Consider the following 22,578-nt stretch of genomic DNA (forward strand, 5'->3'; position numbering starts at 1 on the left):
TTATAAATTTTGGATATTTGGATATCCACATTTTTGTGACATTTTTGTAAAAATTGGGTAAAATGTGGATATTAGTCCCGTGTCCGATGTATAGTTTGCAGATATTTTCTCCCATTCTGCATGTTGTCTGTTCATTGTGTTGATTATTTCTTTTGCTGTGTGGAAGCTTTTTAGTTTAATTAAGTCCCATAGATCTATTTTTGTTTTCGTTGCTTATACTTTTGAGACCTTAGTCATGAATTATTTGCCTAGACCAATGTCCAAAAGAGGTTTCCATAATTTTTCTTATAGTATTTTTGTAGTTTTAGGTCTTACATTTAAGTCTTTAATCCATCTTGAGTTGATTTTTGTGTATGCCAAGAGATAGGAGTCTAGTTTCATTCTTCTGAAGGTGGCAATCCAACATTGCCAGTACCACTTATTAAAAACAATGTCCTCTTCCCAATGTATGTGTAGTTGGCTGGAGATACGTGGCTTTATTTCTGGGTTCTCTATTCTTTCATTGATGTTGGGTGTCTATTTTTAAACCAGTACCATGCTGTTTTGGTTAATAAAGCCTTGTAGTATGTGTAATTTGATGCCAGATAATTTGATATCTCCAGCTTTGTTCTTTTTGCTTAGAACTGCTTTGGCTATTTGGGCTCCTTTAGGTACAATATGAATTTTAGGATTGCTTTATCTAGTTCTGTTAAAAATAATGTCAGTATTTTGAGAGGGATTGCATTGAATATGTAGCTTGCTTTGGGCAGTGTGATCACTTTAACAGTATTAATTCTTCTGCCCCATGAGTATGGGATGTTTTTTCATGTATTTATGTCATCTATATTTTTTTCATCTGTGTTTTTCAGTTTTTCTAGTAGAAATCTTTCATCTCCTTGGTTACATGTATTCCTAGATATTTTATTTTTTGTAGTTATTGTAAATGGGATTGCCTCCTTGATTTGTTTCTCAGCTTGGTCATACACCTATCATGTAACCACAAAGATTGAAATTAAAATATTTAATAGGTGTATCTATTTATGGAGTACATGAGATACTTCTTTCCTTCAGTGGATTGTCTCTTCACTTTTCTATTAGTCTGTTTCCACCCTGTTGATAAAAACATATGTTTCTCATGTGTATGATTGGGTCAAATCTAGAAAGGGATGAGCTATGTCTTAAGGTCTTCCTATGTCCCCAGCACATGTGGAGTGGGTTTATCCAGTGTGAATTCTCTGGTGCTTGGTAAGGGAGGTGCTGTGTGTAAAGGTCTTTCCATAGTCCCTGCATGCATATGGCTTCTCTCCTGTGTGGATCCTCCAGTGCTGTGTGAGGTGGGTGCTCTGCCTAAAGGACTTTCCACAATTGTGACACTTTTCCCCAGTGTGTGTCCTTTTGTGCTGGCTGAGCGAGGAGCTGTGGTTGAAGGATTTCCCACACTTATTGCACCCATAGAGCTTTTCCTTGGTATGAATCCTCTGGTGTTTGATGAGAAGGGAACTCTGGCTACACTGGTTACATTCATAGGGTTTCTCTCCTATGTGGATCCTCTGATGCTGAATGAGGGGAGCAAGCTGGCTGAAGGCTCTGCCACACTGGTTGCATTCGTAGGGCTTCTCCTCAGTGTGGTTTCGCTGATGTTTGGTGAGGGACAAGCTGTGGCTGAATGCCTTGCTGCAGTCATTGCATTCATAGGGCTTCTCCTCTGTGTGGGGATTCACTGGTGTTGTGTGAGGTTTGTGCTCTGCCAGAAGGAAGGCCTTCCCACACTGACTGCACTCAAACGGCTTCTCTCCTGTGTGCATCCGCTCGTGCTGGCTAAGCGAGGAGCTGTGGCTGAAGGTTTTCCCACACTCGTTGCATCCATAGGGCTTCTCTCCCATGTGAATCCTCCGATGCTCAGTCAGGAATGTGCTCTGGCTGAAGGCTTTCCCACACTCACTGCACTCACAGGGCTTTTCTCCTGTGTGGGTCCTCTGGTGCTGAATCAGTGGTGTGATCTGGGTGAAGGCTTTTCCACACTCATGGCACTCGTAGGGCTTCTCCCCTGTGTGGATTTGCTGGTGTTTGGTCAAGGACTAGCTATTGCTCAAGGCCTTGCCACACTCACCACACTGATAGGGTTTCTCCCCAGTGTGGATTCGCAGGTGCTGGGTGAGGTGGATGCTTTGCTGGAAGGCTTTCCCACACTTGCTGCACTCGTAGGGCTTCTAGTCTGTGTGAGTTCACTTGTGTTGGCTAAAGGAGGACCTAAAACTGAAGGATTTCCCACATATGCTGCACTCATAGGGCTTCTCGCCTGTGTGAGTTCTCTGGTGCTGGATCAGTGGGGCAATTTGGTTGAAGGTCCCCCCACACTGAGTGCATTTATAGGGTTTCTCCCCAGTGTGGATTCTCTGGTGTTTGGTAAGTGCCGAGCTGTTTCGGAAGACTTTTCCGCATATGTGACATTCATAAGGTCTCTGTCCTGTGTGTGTACGGTAGTGTTGGGTAAGTGCTGAGCTGTGACTAAAGGCCTTTCCGCATTCCTGACATTTGTAGGGTTTCTCTTTTACATAGGTTCTGTAGAGCATTTAGGTCTGGCTTCTCCCTTTTTCCACCTGTTTGCCACGTGTTGGGGCCTTGTTGTTCAGGAGTCATTGGTTGTTGTAGGAAATCAGGGTTCAGACTTATGTTTTCCCCAAACCCATTCCTCTGCCACTGCTCCTGAACAGGCGTCTTCAAAGGCATCAAGGCCGCCAGCACTGCCAGGCTCTCTAGGCTCTCACAACTCCATTCCCAGTGGCCCACAGTGTCTTCACCCCTGCAGTACCACAGACCATCCCACAGGAATATTGCTACTAAGATGACATTGTTGGATATTTCTTCAGAGATACCTTGCTTTAGAACTGACAGTTTGACTTTGGGTCTAGTTTCCAAGGCTGAAAGAAGCAAAAACTGGAAATGTCCCTTAATCTCTGTTCCAGGGCAAAAGAGTTTGTGGTGAGATGGGAAGAGGAAGGATAAAACTAATGATTTTGAAATGTTCAAGGTACAAGTGGCTTTGACTATTTAAAAATATAGTTTTGCAAACCAGGAAAGGAAGAGAGAGAGGGAAAAACAGAATAAGGAAGAGGAAAATAAGGAACAAGGAAAGGAAGAGGAAAGAACAGAATAAGGAAAGGAAGAGGAGAGGAAGGAAAAAACAGTTAGCACAAGGAATATGGGTGGAGTCTGTGAGGGGAGCACAGAGGAGGGTGCAGAGGGGATGCCCAGGAGAGAGCACTCAGATGCACAGATGCACTGTACTTGGAAGGAGCAATGTGGCAGCCAGGCTGCAGCTACAGTGGCCTCCATGATGCCAGGTGGCAACAGAGAAAAAGGTGCTGCATGGGGAAAGTCTGCTGACACCCAGCTTCTTCCTGGCAGCATATGCTGTTGTGCCACCTCACTCTAGATGTAAAGGAACCTATCTGCTCCTCACAAACAGGAAGAGCTGCAACATGCATCACTAGGAGGAAGATAAATGACCCTTGGTGTATTAGAATACTTTGATCTGCCTTATTTTGTCTGTTTCACTAAATGGGAACCCCCTGAGAGTAGGAGTTTCTGTCCACCTTGCTCACCACTGTATCTCTATCCCATAGCAAGACCTCGATATATATGCTTAATGAATGAACAAATGCACTCCCTCCTCCTGCTTCCTGGCAGGACTCCCTTTTTGCCCTGCTACCCAGCCATCTCTGCACAGCCATGACCTGGGTGCATGCTGCCCCTACCCTGACCCCACAGTGGCCTAGAGGGATGATGTGGGTACCTTCCCCATATTGTTATACTTCAGTGAAAAGTTCAATTTTTAAAGAAAAGGTAAGCCAGGGGTGACTGGCAGAATAGTGGCTTCCCAAGATGCCCACATCCTAACCCTGGAACCATGTAAATTCCAATTACATGGGAGGGAGGAATTAACATTGCTAATCAGCTGACATTAAGATAGAGAAATTATACTGGATTATCTGAGTGGACCTGTGTAATCACAAGCATCCTTAAATGTGGAAAAGAGGCAGAAGGGTCACAGCCAGAGTGAATAAGATGTGAGACTTGACCACCCCTTGCTGACTGTGAAGATGGACAAGGCCATAGCTAAGGAATGTGGGTGCCTCTAGAAGCTGAAAAATGCAAATAAATGGATTCTTAGCCAGGCACAGGGCCTCATGCCTGTAATCTTAACACTTTGGGCAGCCGCGGCAGGAGGACTGCCTGAGCCTGGGAGTTCAAGACATGCCTGGGCAAAATGGTGAGTCCCCGTCTCCACAAAAAATAAAAAAAATGAGCTAGGCATGGTGACACACACCTGCAGTCCCAGCTACTCAGGAGGCCGAGGCAGGAGGATCACCCGAGCCCAGAAGGTTGAGGTTGCTGTGAACCATGCTCATACCACTGCACTCTAGCCTGGGCAAGAGAGCAACAACCCGTCTCTTAAAAAGCAAAAAGGAAATAAAGAAAGAAATGGATTCTTCCCTTCCCTAGAGCCTCCAAAAGGAATGATGCCCTGCTGACATCTTTATTATAGCCCAGCGAGACCCATTTTGAACTTCTGATCTCCAGAGCTTTAAGATAATTTGCTTTGCTTTATGCTACGCAGTTTGTAGTATTGTTGACCCTTGAACAATGAGGGGGCTAGGGACACTGACCCCAGTGCAATCAAAAATCTGTGTATAGCTTTTGACTCCCCCAAAACTTAACTATTAATAGTTTACTGTTGACCATACTGATAAAATCAATTGTTAACACTTTTTTTGAGACGTGATCTCACTCGGTCACCCAGGCTGGAGCACAGTGGCACGATCTTGGCTCACTGCAACCTCCGCCTCCTGGGTTCAAGCAATTCTCCTGCCTCAGCCTCACGAGCAGCCGGGACCACAGGCAAGCGCCACCACATCCAGCCAGTTTTTTGTTTGTTTGTTTGTTTGTTTTTGTAGAGACGGGGTTTCACCATGTTGGCCAGGTCTTGAACTCCTGACCTCAAATGATCCACCTGCCTCGGCCTCCCAAAGTGCTGGGACCATAGGTGTGAGCCACCGCTCCCAGCCCTTAGTTAACACATATTTTGTATATGTATTATATAATATATTAAAGTAAGCTAGAGAAAAGAAGATGCTATTAAAAATCATAAGGAAGAGAAAATATATTTACTATGCATTAAATGGATGTGGATCACCATAGAGATCTTCATCCTCATTGTCTTCACAGTGAGTAGGCTGAGGAGGAGTAGGAGGAGGGGTTGGTCTTGCTGTCTCAGAGGTGGCTGAGGCAGAAGAAAATCCGTATATAAATGGACCCACACAGTTCAAACTCATGTTGTTCAAGGGTCAATTGTATCTTGTTGCAGGAGAAGCAACAGGAAGCTAATAAACTGGGTATGTGCTGATGTTATTGATGTGGAGGGACCCTAATGTGACCCTCTCCCACACTGGCCATTCCTCCTGAACTCTGGTGACAGGCCACTCTTCCCACCTGATGCCAATGGGAAATTGCCTGTCAGTGGGCTGGGATATCTCTGCTACCTATCAATCACCCTACAGGCACATGTCAGGGCCCAGCCTGGATCCACTGTCCCACAGACATATGAATTATAAACAATTATTTGGTTTAAGCCACCGAGGTCAGAGTGCTTTTACTATGCAAGAGCTGACTGATGCATCACTTCAGGCCTTTGCACCTGCTGTTTCCTCTGCCTGAAATACTAGTGTTCTCTTAGACTGCCTCATGGCTCAGGCTTCAAGTCACATGTCACCTCCTTAGAGAGGCTATCCCTCATCTCTTTGCTATAGTCTCCTCACCCCCATCCTAGTCTACCTCATCACTCACTTTCATTTTCTCAGCATTCATCACAATCTGTAATCATCCAACTCATTTTATTATTATTATTGTTTTACTGATTTATTGTTTGTCTCCCCCACTCCCTCACCACGAATGTAAATTCAGTGGAGATGAGGACTTGGTGTCGTCACTCACAGCAAAATGGGTGCTTGGTAAATCTTCACTAAGACTGAGAGTAAATTTTCTCTGAAGAATTAAGACTGAGTAGTAAATTTGCTCTGAAGAATTAGAGAGCACATGCAGACAGAGAAACCAGGGAGCAAGCATGGACAGGCTTCTCTCAGCCCTGAAGGGCTCCCATCTCACCTAGGTACATGCCTTGGGGAACTCCAGAGTCCACTGCCCACGGCTCTGCCTCTTGCTCCAGCAGGGAGGTGATGTTTGGCTTTGGTAACCAATGTCCCACAGAGACCAGAAGCCTGAAGGTGTCCAGAATTACATCATGGTACAGGGTCCTCTGGGCAGGCTCCAGCTGCCTCCACTCCTCCTGGCTGAAGTCCACCACCATGTCCTCAAAGGTCACATGCTCCTCCAATGCAGTGTGGGCGGTCCTTTCAGAGGCAGAGGCTGTGGTTGGGGAGCTTGGTGTGGACTTCAGGAGTCCGGGCATGCAGGTAGAGGCCAGGCGCGAGTAGAGGCTGGGCACAAGGAGGAGGCTGCACGTGAATATGGGCTGGGTGCAAAGAGGAGGCCGGGTGTGAGGAGGAGACTGTGTGCAAGGAGAAGGCCAGGCATGAGGTGGAGGACACGCTTGAGGAGGCCGAGATTCTCACCGGGTCTGTAGAGACAGGCAGCCCAGGGGTCATGCCCTGGCTTCTGGCAGGAATGGCTGCCCCTGCTCCGCCTGACTGTGAGACAAAGGCCGTGGTGCCGGTGGGATTTTTTTTTTTAATCACATTGTCAGACTGCAAATTTTCCGAACTTTTATGCTCTGCTTCCCTTATAAAACTGAATGCCTTTAACAGCACCCAAGTCACCTCTTGTATGCTTTGCTGCTTAGAAATTTCTTCTGCCTCTATTTTCTATTCTGTTCCATTGATCTCTGTGTCCGTTTTAGTACCAGCACCATACTGTTTTGGTTACTGTAGCCTTAGAGTATAGTTTGAAGTTAGATAGTATGATTTCTCCAGCCTTGTTCTTTTTTCTTGGGATTACTTTGGGTATTTGGGCTCTTTTTTGGTTCCATATGAATTTTACGATTTTTTTCTAATTCTGTGAAAAATGATGTTGGTAATTTGGTTGAAATAACATTGAATTTGTAAGTTGTTTTGGACAGTATGGCCATGTTAATGATACTGATTGTTCCAAACAATGAGCATGGTATGTCTTTCCATTTATTTGTGTCATCTCTGATTTCTTTCAGCAGTGTTTTGTAGTTGCCTCAGTTAACCAGTTGTTTAAGCTGTCGTCCTGTGTATTTCATTTTTTTGTGGCTAGTGTATAATAAATGGAATTGTATTCTTGATTTGATTCCCATTGTGGATGCTTATTGGTGTATAGAGATGTTACTGATTTTGTATGTTGATATTGTGAAACCTTGATAAAATAGTTTGTCAGTTTTAAGAGCCCTTTGCTGGAGTCTCTAGGGTTTTCTAAGTATACAGTCATATTGCAAGTGACAAGACATAGTTTAACTTCTTCTGTTCCTGTTTGGATGCCTCTTATTGCTTTCTCTTGCCTGACTGCTTTGGCTAGGACTTCTAGTACTATGTAAAATAAGAGTGGTGAGAGTGGGCATCCTTGTCTTGTTCCATTTCTTAATGTGAATGCTTCCGGCTTATTCCTATTCAGTATGATGTTGACTATAGGTTTGCTAGAGATGGTTCTTATTATGTTGAGGTATGTCTCTTTGATACCAGGTCTGCCTGTTGAGGGCTTTTATCATGAAGGGATATTGGATTTTATGGAAAACTTTTTCTTTCTCTATTGAGATGGTCATATGATTTTTGCTTTTAATTCTGTTCATGTGGTAGATAACACTTATTGACTTCATTCTGGGAATAAAGCCTGCTTGATTGTGGTGAATTAGCTTTTTGATGGGCTGTTGGATTCAGTTTTCTAATATTTCGTTGAGAATTTTTGTGTCTGCATTCATTGGTGTTATTGACCTGAAGTTTCCTTCCTTTGTCATGTCTGTGCCAGTTTTTGGTACTAGGCTGAGAGTGGCTTCATAGAATGAGTTAGGGAGGAGTCCCTCCTTCTCAGTTTTTTGGAATAGTTTCACTAGGATTGATACTAGTTATTAAATCTATACAAACCATCAATGAAACCATGGGTTCATTTTTTGAAAGAGTAAACAAGATCGATAGACTGCTAGCTAGATAAACAAAGAAAAAAAGATCCACATAAGTACAATCAGGAATGACAAATACAACATTACAACTATTCCCACAGAAATACAAAAATCTCCAGAGACTACTGTGAACAACTTTATTAAACCAATTAGAAAGTGCAGAGTAAATGGTTAAATTCCTGGAAACACACTGTCTCCCAAGATTGAATCAGAAAGAGATTGAAATTCTGAATAGACCAATATTGAGTTCTGAAACTGAATCAATAATAAAAAGACTACCAACCAAAAAAAAAAAAAAATCCTGGACCAGCCGTATTTATAGCCAAATTCTACCAAAGATACCTATGTCCACACTCTGAATCTGGCTTGTATGTATCTCCCCGTTTGTTGGGTTCCTCTCTATAATCTCACCCTTTATCACAGCTCTGTCTTGTGGATCCTCCTGATTTATATGTATTCCTGCCTTGTTTGTTTTACTACCCCAAAATTTTTGTCCTGACCAGTGGGTTTAGCTTCTTGTCCTTCGTGGAATTTCCCTCATAGAATTATAATAGGAGAAACTTTGTACAATGCATTCTTGTTTCCCTCTTTTTGTGATTAAATGGATGATTGTAATATATCACAACACCTAAATGTATGAGGATAATATCTCACAACTGTTTTAACCCTGTAGCTTCTATCCTATATAAGGTCCTCAACATGGGTCCCCTTGGACTTGTACAACAGCTTTCTAACTACTCCACCTCTCTCTGGTCCATGCTCCACTATGCAACCAAAGTTAAAATGCAAATAATCTGATTATATTACATTATTGCTTAAATCTGTCATGGTTCCCTATTGTTTTCAGGATAAAATCCAAATGCTTTCATTTGATGACCTCTTTAACATAACATCTGATAGAAATTTCATTTTTACTAATACTGTTACTTTATGCCAGAACATGCCACCTTATAAGGCCATTATCTCATTTAGAGAAGAAATAGGACATTTAGAAGGAAAAAAGCATGGTTATTAAATATAAAGGAGAGTTTCACTATGTCTAGAAATTCTGCTGGAGAAATATTGGTAACTATGTAACTGTAGACCAAAAATTTAATTCTGTTCCTTGTTTCTGACTGATAATTGAAACAAATCTGAACTTCTATTATAGTATGGTTTTAATTTGTTTATAAGATTACTGACCTCCTTACTGAATTATATTTTGATATACACAGTTATGTATCTACTGGTATATATTTTTCTTTCCTATTTTCTCTACTTTCTTAACAAGGAGGAAGTGAAATATTTCATTCCCAAATAATTTTCCTCTAAGAATGACGGTATTTTCTATAGTAACAGCTAAACCTAAAGGCCTTGGAAAGCACAATTGAAGAAATATGAACTGGGCTTATTGAAACCTGTTTGCACGCCTCTTCAACTGCTCTTTTCAAGTAATCTGAGAAACAGCTTTGAAGGGGACTTACGATGCACATAAACCACCCTCTTATGCTTTAGTATTAAAATAATCACAAAAGGAGACACATCATCTTATTAAATATGGTTGATTTTTTTTTAAATAACAATTTAAGGTACCACTAGAAGTATTATGGTATGTGTATGTATTAGTGTAAATTCTAAGACATAATTTTTCTAGTGATAACCAGAACATGATAATTTTCTGTTAAAATTTACTTTTTGCTTACTATTATTGCTGCTTCCCATTTGTAAATAACGAAGAAATATTAACTAGCAAACTAGAATGTTATCTATGTTTTTATTCTTCATGTTCCATAAAATAATAATATTTTTATAATATACTTCAGTATTGAAAAATCTGTACAAATTATGGGTTATCATACAGCTTTCAAATTGAGAAATTGAGTTGGCATCTGAAGGTTTAGGAATATCTTGTGCAGGTCATTTGACTATTTGCAATTAATTCCATTTTCCACCTTTGCTCTGTAGTGTTAGGGACAAAATTCTGAAAATTGCATTTCCAAGGCTTCCTTGTCAACTGGCTTCTAGCTACCTCAGCTAAGAGGAACCTCTTGCAGGAGTCTGTAGGGAGGAAGAAGGAAGAAGCCTAGGTATTTCTTTTTCTTTCTCTTTTGGGTGGCATCTCCAGTAGTGGCTACACCTACATTCATGGTTTTGCCAAACAACTCCTTTCTTGTGATATCATCATTGTTGGATAGCCTGAGCTCTCAGGATATCAATAGCTTTTGTCTTTGCCCTTCTGTCTATGAGTACAGTAGACAATTCTTACTGTTGTTAATCTCTGTGTTATTTTTTCCCACTCTCTCCTATTTGGCCTTTTGGCTTTCCCAATAGTTGAGCAACTAGTTTCTCACAGTAAATTCCTTTTATTGAACTACCTGGCATGAGCTCTTTCACTGACCCATTTTGGATTCATTCCTGAATGTTAAGGGCAAGAAACCTTTCTCATTGATTCCCTGGGGTTACTGTAAATGATGGGGTTGGATCTTCACTCACCACCTTCTGCTTCCAATAGCTCAGGGCTATAGTAGTTGGCATGATTTGCTGAACCTTAGGAGAAGCTGTTTTTTTGTTTGTTTTGAGATGGAGTCTCACTCTGTCGCCCAGGCTGGAGTGCAGTGGCACGATCTCAGCGTACTGCAAGCTCTGCCTCTTGGGTTCATGCCATTCTCCTGCCTCAGCCTCCTGAGTAGCTGGAACTACAGGTGCCTGCCACTACGCTTGGCTAATTTTTTGTATTTTTAGTAGAGATGGGGTTTCACCGCGTTAGCCAGGATGGTCTGATCTCCCGACCTCTTGATCCACTCGCCTTGGCCTCCCAAAGTGCTGGGATTACAGGTGTGAGCCACCACGTCTGGCCAGGAGAAGCTCTGTTTTAATGGTCATAGTTGACACTAGTGGCACAATGTGTTGCCAACCTTGCAATTTACTGACCTAGGTCATGCTTAATTATTTCATACCACCTTGGTGAATTGTGTTCGTGACCAGTTTTTAACATTTTAAAATGGAGTTTATGTATACAGACTTAAGGGCTACACAGATTTTGGAAAGAGGCTTCTGGTCCCCTTACAGTATAAACAAAGCTGCCGGGAAGTTTGAACCGGTTGGAGCCAATTGCAGCTCAGCAAAGTGGCTATAGCCAGACTGCATCTCTACAGTCCTCCTCTTTGGGCAGGGCATCTCTGAAAGAAAGGCTGAAGCCCCAGTCAGGGGCTTATAGATAAAACTCCCAACTCCCTTGGACAGAGCACCTGGGGGAAGGGGCGGCTGTGGGCGCAGCTTCAAAAGACTTAAACGTTCCTGCCTGCAGGCTCTGAAGAGAGCAGTGGGTCCCCCAGCGCAGTGCTTGAGCTCTGCTAAGGGGCAGACTGCCTCCTCAAGTAAGTTCCTGACACCTGTGACTCCTGATGGGGAGACACCTCATACAGGAGAGCTCCATTTGGCATCTGGCAGGTGCCTCTCTGGGACGAAGCTTCCTGAGGAAAGAGCAGGCAGCAATCTTAGCTGTTCTGCAGCCTCCGCTGGTGATACTCAGGCAAACGGGTCTGGAGTGGACCTTCAGCAAACTCTAGCAGACCTACAGCAGAGGGGCCTGACTGTTAAAAGGAAAACTAACAAACAGAAAGGAATAGCATCAACATCAACAAAAAGGACGTCCACACAACAACCCCATCCTGAGGTCACCAACGTCAAAGACCAAAGGTAGATAAATACACGAAGATGAGGAAAAACCAGTGTAAAAAGGCTGAAAATTCCAAAAACCAGAACACCTCTTCTCCTCCAAAGGATCACAACTCCTTGCCAGCAAGGGAACAAAACTAGACAGAGAATGAGTTTGATGAATTGACAGAAGTAGGCTTCAGAAGGTGGATAATAACAAACTCCTCTGAGCTAAAGGAGCATGTTCTAACCCAATGCAAGGAAGCTAAGACTCTTGCAAAAAGGACAGAGGAATTGCTAAGTAGAATAATTAGTTTAGAGAAGAACATAAATGACCTGATGGAACTGAAAAACACAGGACGAGAACTTTGTGAAGCATACACAAGTATCAATAGCTGAATTGATCAAGCGGAAAAAGAATATCAGAGATTGAAGATCAACTTAATGAAATAAACCATGAAGACAATATTAGAGAAAAAGAATGAAAAGGAATGAACAAAGCCTCCAAGAAACATGGGACTATGTGAAGAGACCAAACCTATGTTTGATTGGTATACCTGAAAGTGATGGGGAGAGTGGAACCAAGTTGGAGAACACACTTCAGGATATTATCCAGGAGAACTTCCCAACCTAGCAAGACAGGCCAGCATTCAAATTAGGAAATACAGAGAACACCACAAAGATACCCCTTGAGAAGAACAACCCCAAGAAACATAATTGTCAGATTTACTAAGGTTGAAATAAAGGAAAAAATATTAAGGGCAGCCAGAGAGAAAGGTTGGGTTACCCACAGAGGTAAGCCCATCAGACTAACAGCAGATCTCTCTGCGGAAATCCTAGAAGCCAGAACCAGAAGAGGGTGGGGGCCAATATTCAACATTCTTAAAGAAAAGAATTTTTAACCCAGAATTTCATATCCAGTCAAACTAAGCTTCATAAGTGAAGGAGAAATAAAATACTCTACAGATAAGCAAATGCTGAGAGATTTTGTCACCACCAGGCCTGCCTTACAACAGCTCATGAAGGAAGCACTAAATATGGAAAGGAAAAACTGGTACCAGCCACTGCAAAAACATACCAAATTGTAAAGACCATTGACACTATGAAGAAACTGCATCAACTAATGGGCAAAATAACCAGGTAGCATCATAATGACAGGATCAACCTCACACATAGCAATGTTAACCTTAAATGCAAATGGGCTAAATGTCTCAATTAAAAGACACAGACTGGCAAGTTGGATAAAGAATCAAGACCCATCAGTGTGCTGTATTCAGGAGACCCATCTCACATGCAAAGACACACATAGGCTCAAAATAAAGGGATGGAGGAATATTTACCAAGCAAATGGATAGGAAAAAAAAAGCAGGGGTTGCAATCCTATTCTCAGATAAAACAGACTTTAAACCAACAAAGATCAAAAAAGACAAAGAAGGGTAATACATGATGGTAAAGGGATCAATGAGACAAGAAGAGCTAAGTATCCTAAATATATATGCACTCAATACAGGAGCACCCAGATTCATGAAGCAAGTTCTTAGAGACCTACAAAGAGATGTAGCCTCCCACACAATAATAGTGGGAGCCTTTAGCACCTCACGGTCAATATTAGACAGATCAACAGACAGAAAATTAACAAGGATATTCAGGACTTGAACTCAGCTGTTGACCAAGTGGACCTAGTAGACATTGACAGAACTCTCTACCCCAAATCAACAGAATATACATTCTTCTCAGCACCATATCACACTTGTTATAAAATTGGCCACATAATTGGAAGTAAAACATTCCTCAGCAAATGCAAAAGAATGGAAATTATAACGAACATTCTCTCAAACCACAGTGTAATCAAATTAGAACTCAGGATTAAGAAACTCACTCAAAACCACACAGCTATATGGAAACTGAACAACCTGCTCCTGAATGACTATGGGTAAATAATGAAATTAAGGCAGAAATAAATAAGTTCTTTGAAATCAATGAGAACAAAGAGATAATGTACCAGAATCTCCAAGACTCAGCTAAAGCACTGTTTAGAGGGAAATTTATACCGCTAAATGCCCACAGAAGAAAGTGGGAAAGATCTAAAATGGACACCTAATATAACAATTAAAAGAACTAGAGAATCAAGAGAAAACAAATTTAAAAGCTAACAGAAGACCAGAAATAACTAAGGTCAGAGCAGAACTGAAAGAGATCAAGACACAAAAAAACCCTTCAGTGAATCCAGGAACTGGTTTTTTAAAAAGATTAACAGAATAAGTAGGCATCTAGCTAGACTAATAAAGAAGAAAAGCAAGAGGAATCAAATAGACACAATAATAAATGATAAAGGGGATATCAAAATGGATCCCACAGAAATACAAACTACCATCTGAGAATACCATAAACACTTCTATGCAAATAAATTAGAAAATCTAGAAGAAATGGATAAATTCCTGGACACATACACCCTCCCAAGACTAAACCAGGAGGAAGTTGAATCCCTGAATAGACCAACAAGAAGTTCTGAAATTGAGGAAATAATTAATAATGTACAAACCAAAAAAGCCTAGGAACAGACAGATTCACAGCTGAATTCTACCAGAGGTACAAAGAGTAGCTGGTACCATTCCTTCTGAAACTATTCCAAACAATAGAAAAAGAAGGACTCTTTCCTAACTCATTTTATGAGGCCATCATAATCCTGATACCAAAACCTGGCAGAGACACAACAAAGAAACAAATTTCAGGCCAATATCCCTGATGAACATCGATGCAAAAATCCTCAATAAAATCCTAGTAAACTGAATCCAGCAGCACATCAAAAAGCTTATCCACCATGATCTAGTCAGCTTCATCCCTGGGATGCAAGGCTGGTTCAACATATGCAAATTAATAAATGTAATTCATCACATAAACAGAACCAATGACAACAACCACAATTATCTCCATAGATGCAGAAAAGTCCTTCGATAAAATTCAACACCCCTTCATGCTAAAAACTCTCAATAAACCAGGTATTGATGGAACATACCTCAAAACAATAAGAGCTATTTATGACAAACCCACAGCCAATATCATACTGAATGGGCAAATGCTGGAAGCATTCCCTTTGAAACCAGTACAGGACAAGGATGCCTTCTCTCACCACTCCTATTCAACATATTATTGGAAGTTCTGGCCAGGGCAATTAGGCAAGAGAAAGAAATAAAGAGTATTCAAATATGAAGAGAGGAAGTCTAATTTGTCTCTATTTGCATATTGACGTGATTGTATATTTAGAAAACCCCATTGTGTCAGCCCCAAATCTCCTTAGTTTGCTGAAACAACTTCAGCAAAGTCTCAGGATACAAAATCAATGTACAAAAATCACAAGCATTCCTATACACCAATAATAGACAAACAGAGAGCCAAATCATAAGTGAACTCCCATTCACAATTGCTACAAAGAGAACAAAATACCTAGGAATACAACTTATAAGGGATGTGAAGGACCTCTTCAAGGAGAACTACAAACCACTGCTCAAGCAAATAAGAGAGGACACAAACAAATGGGAAAACATTCCATGCTCATGGATAGGAAGAATCAGTATTGTGAAAATGGCCATACTGCCCAAAGTAATTTATAGATTCAGTGCTATCCCCATCAAACTACCATTGACTTTCTTCACAGAATTAGAAAAAACTACTTTAAATTTCATTTGGAACCAAAAAAGAGCCTGCATAGCCAAGACAATCCCAAGCAAAAAGAACAAAGCTGGAAGCATCAAGCTACCTGACTTCAAACTATATTACAAAGCTACAATAACCAAAACAGCATGGCACTTCTACCAAAACAGATATATAGACCGATAGAACAGAACAGAGGCCTCAGAAATAACATCACACATCTACAACCATCTGATCTTTGACAAACCTGAGAAAAACAAACAATGGGGAAAGGATTCCGTATTTAATGAATGGTGTTAGGAAAACTGACTAGCCATATGCAGAAAACTGAAACTGGACCCCTTCCTTACACCTTATACAAAAATTAACTCATGAAGGATTAAAGACTTAAATGTAAGACCTAAAACCATACAAACCCTAGAAGAAAACCTAGGCAATACCATTCAGAACATAGGCATGGGCAAAGACTTCATGACTAAAACACCAAAAGCAATGGCAACAAAAGCCAAAATTGACAAATGGGATCTAATTAAACTAAAGAGCTTCTGCACAGCAAAAGAAACTATCATCAGAGTGAACAGGCAACCCACAAAATTGGAGAAAAATTTTGCATTCTATCCATCTGATAAAGGGCTAATATCCAGAATCTACAAAGAACATAAACAAATTTACAAGAAAAAACAACCCCATTAACAAGTGAGCGAAGGATATGAAGAGACACCTTTTAAAAGGAGACATTTATATAGCCAACTAATATATGTAAGAAAGCTGATCGTCACTGGTCATTAGAGAAATGCAAATCGAAACCATAATGAGATACCATATCATGCCAGTTAGAATGGTGATCATTAAAAAGTCAGGAGATAACATGCTGGAGAGGATGTGGAGAAATAGGAACACTTTTACACTGTTGGTGGGAGTGTAAATTAGTTCAACCATTGTGGAAGACAGTGTGGTGATTCCTCAAGGATCTAGAACTAGAAATACCACTGGACCCAGCAATCCCACTACTGAGTATATACTCAAAGGATTATAAATAATTCTGCTGTAAAGACACATGCACACGTATGTTTACTGCAGCACTGTTCACAATAGCAAAGACTTGGAACTAACCCAAATGCCCACTAATGATAGACTGGATAAAGAAAATGTGCACATATACACCATGGAATACTATGCAGACATAAAAAATGATGAATTCATGTCCTTTGCAGGGACGTGGATGAAGCTGGAAACCATCATTCTCAGCAAACTAACAGAGGAAGAGAAAAGCAAACAGTGCATATTTTCACTCATTAGTGGGAGTTGAACAATGAGAACACATGGCCACAGGGAGGGATCATCACACACCAGGGCCTGTTGAGGGGGTGGGGGCATAGGGGAGGGATAGCATTGGGAGAAATACCTAATATACATGATGAGTTGATGGGTACATCAAACCACCGTGGCACATGTATAACTGTGTAACAAACCTGCATGTTCTGCATGTGTTTTCCAGAACTTAAATTATAATAATAATAAACAAGATTTAATTATGTGTGAGATGATTTTGGAAAGATTTCCAGTAAAAATGGAAATGTCACTATATACCATTACATCTTTATTTTTTATAGTCTGATTTGTATCCTCGCCACTCCAGAAAGGTTGTTCTTTGAAGGGTTTCCAGGGGCATACTGATGTAATTTGATAGTTTTGTTTTAGCTTTTGGTTCCTGTGCAACCTGACATTTCTAATGATTACTCTTACTTTCCAACACTGTCTTACCCTGGCAGCTGTGATTACAACATCTACATTCTCCCCCTGTCTCGGACTGACCTATCTTGTTTTCCTCCACACATGACCTATAAGGCATTTTCCAAGGTTCAGCTCACCTATTTTAATCTTTATAAACCTTGAGTACACATCTAATAACTCATAATCCATCCATCCATCCATTCATCCATCCATGCATTAAGAATTATTATTGTGCTTGTTAAATATCCTGAATCCATTAATTTATTTTCTGTCTGCCTCCCTTACTCAAGCAGTTAACATATGTTGCTCTTGCTTCCTTTCTTTCTTTCCTTTTTTTTTTTTTTTTTTTTTTTGAGATGGAGTCTCACTCTTTCACCCAGGCTGGACTGCAGTGGTGCTATCTTGGCTCACTGCAAGCTCCACCTCCCGGATTCACGCCATTCTCCTGCCTCAGCCTCCCGAGTAGCTGGGACTACAGGTGTCTGCCACCGCACCTGGCCAATTTTTTGTATTTTTAGTAGAGACGGGTTTCACCGTGTTAGCCAGGATGGTCTCGATCTCCTGACCTTGAGATCCACCTGCCTCGGCTCCCAAAGTGCTGGGATTACAGGCGTGAGCCACCGCGCCCGGCCTCTTGCTTCCTTTCACTCAAGTTTCTTCTCCCCCATTATCTATTCTTTACACAGTACCCAGAAATATTCTTTTTTCTGTTTTTTTTTTATACTTTAAGTTTTAGAGTACATGTGCACGATGTGCAGGTTAGTTACATATGTATACATGTGCCATGCTGGTGTGCTGCACCCATTAACTCGCCATTTAGCATTAGGTATATCTCCTAATGCTATCCCTCCCCCCTCCCCCCACCCCACAACAGTCCCCAGAGCGTGATGTTCCCCTTCCTGTGTCCATGTGTTCTCACTGTTCAATTCCCACCTATGAGTGAGAACATGCAGTGTTTGGTTTTTTGTCCTTGCAATAGTTTACTGAGAATGATGATTTCCAATTTCATCCATGTCCCTACAAAGGACAGGAACTCATTGTTTTTTATGGCTGCATAGTATTCCATGGTGTATATGTGCCACATTTTCTTAATCCAGTCTATCATTGTTGGACATTTGGGTTGGTTCCAAGTCTTTGCTATTGTGAATAGTGCTGAAACAAACATACGTGTGCATGTGTCTTTATGGAAGCATGATTTATAGTCCTTTGGGTATATACCCAGTAATGAGACGGCTGGGTCAAATGGTATTTCTAGTTCTAGATCCCTGAGGAATTGCCGCACTGACTTCCACAATGGTTGAACTAGTTTACAGTCCCACCAACAGTGTAAAAGTGTTCCTGTTTCTCCACATCCTCTCCAGCACCTGTTGTTTCCTGACTTTTTAATGATTGCCATTCTAACTGGTGTGAGATGGTATCTCATTGTGGTTTTGATTTGCATTTCTCTGATGGCCAGTGATGATGAGCATTTTTTCATGTGTCTTTTGGCTGCATAAATGTCTTCTTTTGAGAAGTGTCTGTTCATATCCTTCACCCACTTTTTGATGGGGTTGTTTTGTTTTTTTCTTGTAAATATGTTTGAGTTCATTGTAGATTCTGGATATTAGCCCTTTGTCAGATGAGTAGGTTGCAAAAATTTTCTCCCATTTTGTAGGTTGCCTCTTCACTTTGATGGTAGTTTCTTTTACTGTGCAGAAGCTCTTTAGTTTAATTAGACCCCATTTGTCAATTTTGGCTTTTGTTGCCATTGCTTTTGGTGTTTTAGACATGAAGTCCTTGCCCATGCCTATGTCCTGAATGGTAATGCCTAGGTTTTCTTCTAGGGTTTTTATGGTTTTAGGTCTAACGTTTAAGTCTTTAATCCATCTTGAATTAATTTTTGTATAAGGTGTAAGGAAGGGATCCAGTTTCAGCTTTCTACATATGGCTAGCCAGTTTTCCCAGCACCATTTATTAAATAGGTAATCCTTTCCCCACTGCTTGTTTTTCTCAGGTTTGTCAAAGATCAGATAGTTGTAGATATGCGGCATTGTTTCTGAGGGCTCTGTTCTGTTCCATTGATCTATATCTCTGTTTTGGTACCAGTACCATGCTGTTTTGGTTACCGTAGCCTTGTAGTATAGTTTGAAGTCAGGTAGCGTGATGCTTCCAGCTTTGTTCTTTTGGCTTAGTATTGACTTGGTGATGCGGGCTCTTTTTTGGTTCCATATGAACTTTAAAGTAGTTTTTTCCAATTCTGTGAAGAAAGTCATTGGGAGCTTGATGGGGATGGCATTGAATCTATAAATTACCTTGGGCAGTATGGCCATTTTGACAATATTGATTCTTCCTACCCATGAGCATGGAATGTTCCTCCATTTGTTTGTATCCTCTTTTATTTCATTGAGCAGTAGTTTATAGTTCTCCTTGAAGAGGTCCTTCATGTCCCTTGTAAGTTGGATTCCTAAGTATTTTATTGTCTTTGAAGCAATTGTGAATGGGAGTTCACTCATGATTTGGCTGTCTGTTTGTCTGTTATTGTTGTATAAGAATGCTTGTGATTTTTGTACATTGATTTTTATCCTGAGCCTTTGCTGAAGTTGCTTATCAGCTTAAGGAGATTTTGGGCTGAGACAATGGGGTTTTCTATATATACAATCATGTCATCTGCAAACAGGGGCAATTTGATTTCCTCTTTTCCTAATTGAATACCCTTTATTTCCTTCTCCTGCCTTATTGCCCTGGCCAGAACTTCCAACACTATGTTGAATAGTAGTGGTGAGAGAGGTCATCCCTGTCTTGTGCCAGTTTTCAAAGGAAATGTTTCCAGTTTTTTCCCATTCAGTGTGATATTGGCTGTGGGTTTGTCATAGATAGCTCTTATTATTTTGAGATATTTCCCATCAATACCTAATTTGTTGAGAGTTTTTAGCATGAAGGGTTGTTGAATGTTATCAAAGGCCTTTTCTGCATCTATTGAGATAATCATGTGGTTTTTGTCTTTGGTTCTGTTTATATGCTGGATTACATTTATTGATTTGCGTTTATTGAACAAGCCTTGCATCCTGGGGATGAAGCCCACTTGATCATGGTGGATAAGCTTTTTGATGGGCTGCTGGATTCGGTTTGCCAGTATTTTATTGAGGATTTTTGCATCAATGTTCATCAAGGATATTGGTCTAAAATTCTCTTTTTTGGTTGTGTCTCTGCCCAGCTTTGATATCAGGATGATGCTGGCCTCATAGAGTGAGGTAGGGAGGATTCCCTCTTTTTCTATTAATTGGAATAGTTTCAGAAGGAATGGTACCAGTTCCTCCTTGTACCTCTGGTAGAATTCGGCTGTGAATCCATCTGGTCCTGGACTCTTTTTGGTTGGTAAGCTATTGGTTATTGCCACAATTTCAGATCCTGTTATTGGTCTATTCAGAGATTCAACTTCTTCCTAGTTTAGTCTTGGGAGAGTGTATGTGTCGAGGAATTTATCCATTTCTTCTAGATTTTCTAGTTTATTTGTGTAGAGGTGTTTGTAGTATTCTCTGATGGTAGTTTGTATTTCTGGGAGATTGGTGGTGATATCCCCTTTATCATTTTTTATTGCATCTATTTAATTCTTTCTTTTTTTCTTTATTAGTCTTGCTAGCGGTGTATCAATTTTGTTGATCCTTTCAAAAAACCAGCTCCTGGATTCATTAATTTTTTGAAGGGTTTTTTGTGTCTCTATTTCCTTCAGTTCTGCTCTGATTTTAGTTATTTCTTGCCTTCTGCTAGCTTTTGAATGTGTTTGCTCTTGCTTTTCTAGTTCTTTTAATTGTGATGTTAGGGTGTCAATTTTGGATCATTCCTGCTTTCTCTTGTGGGCATTTCATGCTATAAATTTCCCTCTACACACTGCTTTAAATGCATCCCAGAGATTCTAGTATGTTGTGTCTTTGTTCTCATTTTTTTCAAAGAACATCTTTATTTCTGCCTTCATTTCATTATGTACCCAGTAGTCATTCAGGAGCAGGTTGTTCAGTTTCCATGTAGTTGAGCAGTTTTGAGTGAGTTTCTTAATCCTGAGTTCTAATTTGATTGCACTGTGGTCTGAGAGACAGTTTGTTATAATTTCTGTTCTTTTACATTTGCTGAGGAGAGCTTTACTTCCAACTATGTGGTCAATTTTGGAATAGGTGTGGTGTGGTGCTGAAAAAGTATATTCTGTTGATTTGGGGTGGAGAGTTCTGTAGATGTCTATTAGGTCTGCTTGGTGCAGAGCTGAGTTCAATTCCTGGGTATCCTTGTTATCTTTTTGTCTCAATTTGTCTAATGTTGACAGTGGGGTGTTAGAGTCTCCCATTATTATTGTGTGGGAGTCTAAGTCTCTTTGTAGGTCACTCAGGTCTGGCTTTATGAATCTGGGTGCTCCTGTATTGGGTGCATATATATTTAGGATAGTTAGCTCTTCTTGTTGAATTGATCCCTTTACCATTATGTAATGGTCTTCTTTGTCTCTTTTGATCTTTGTTGGTTTAAAGTCTGTTTTATCAGAGACTAGGATTGCAACCCCTCCCTTTTTTTGTTTTCCATTTGCTTGGTAGATCTTCCTCCATCCTTTTATTTTGAGCCTATATGTGTCTCTGCATGTGAGATGGGTTTCCTGAATACAGCACACTCATGGGCCTTGACTCTTTATCCAGTTTGCCAGTCTGTGTCTTTTAATTGGATCATTTAGTCCATTTATATTTAAAGTTAATATTGTTATGTGTGAATTTGATCCTGTCATGATGATGTTAGCTGTTTATTTTGCTCGTTAGTTGATGCAGTTTCTTCCTAGTCTCGATGGTCTTTACATTTTGGCATGATTTTGCAGTGGCTGGTACTGGTTGTGCCGTTCCATGTTTAGTGCTTCCTTCAGGAGCTCTTTTAGGGCAGGCCTGGTGGTGACAATATCTCTCAGCATTTGCTTCTCTGTAGAGTATTTTATTTCTCCTTCACTTATGAAGCTTAGTTTGGCTGGATATGAAATTCTGGGTTGAAAATTCTTTTCTTTAAGAATGTTGAATATTGGCCCCCACTCTCTTCTGGCTTGTAGAGTTTCTGCCAAGAGATCCGCTGTTAGTCTGATGGGCTTCCCTTTGTGGGTAACCCGACCTTTCCCTCTGGCTGCCCTTAACATTTTTCCTTCATTTCAACTTTGGTGAATCATCTTAAATATTCAAATCACATCTCATTCTTTCCCTATTTCATACCGTCATTGGCTTACCATCAGAATTAGAATATAATGCGGACTTCTTATCCTGACTAAAAAGTGGTCAGTGACTACTTGGTCTGGCCCTTGACCACTTTTCTGACTTCACCTCATGACATTCTTACTCTACTACACTATGCTGGAGCCATAGTGACTTTCTACCTGTTCCCAGAGCAGGCCATATTTGTTCTTTAGGCTGTTTGATTCAGCCAAATTTTTT

General features: G+C 40.7%; 1 protein-coding gene and 1 pseudogene across 2 annotated transcripts in view; one reads left to right on the top strand and one right to left on the bottom strand.

Annotated features, from left to right (window-relative positions):
- Positions 1-22,578, top strand: part of AGBL4 (AGBL carboxypeptidase 4) — a 1,536,119-nt gene that overhangs the window by 177,382 nt on the left and 1,336,159 nt on the right. The gene's annotated exons all lie outside the window — the stretch shown is intronic.
- LOC134740158 (zinc finger protein 135-like) lies at positions 1,197-8,409 on the bottom strand (annotated as a pseudogene).

The sequence above is a fragment of the Pongo pygmaeus genome, chromosome 1 (assembly GCF_028885625.2).
Source record: "Pongo pygmaeus isolate AG05252 chromosome 1, NHGRI_mPonPyg2-v2.0_pri, whole genome shotgun sequence".
NCBI classification, from domain to species: domain Eukaryota; kingdom Metazoa; phylum Chordata; class Mammalia; order Primates; family Hominidae; genus Pongo; species Pongo pygmaeus.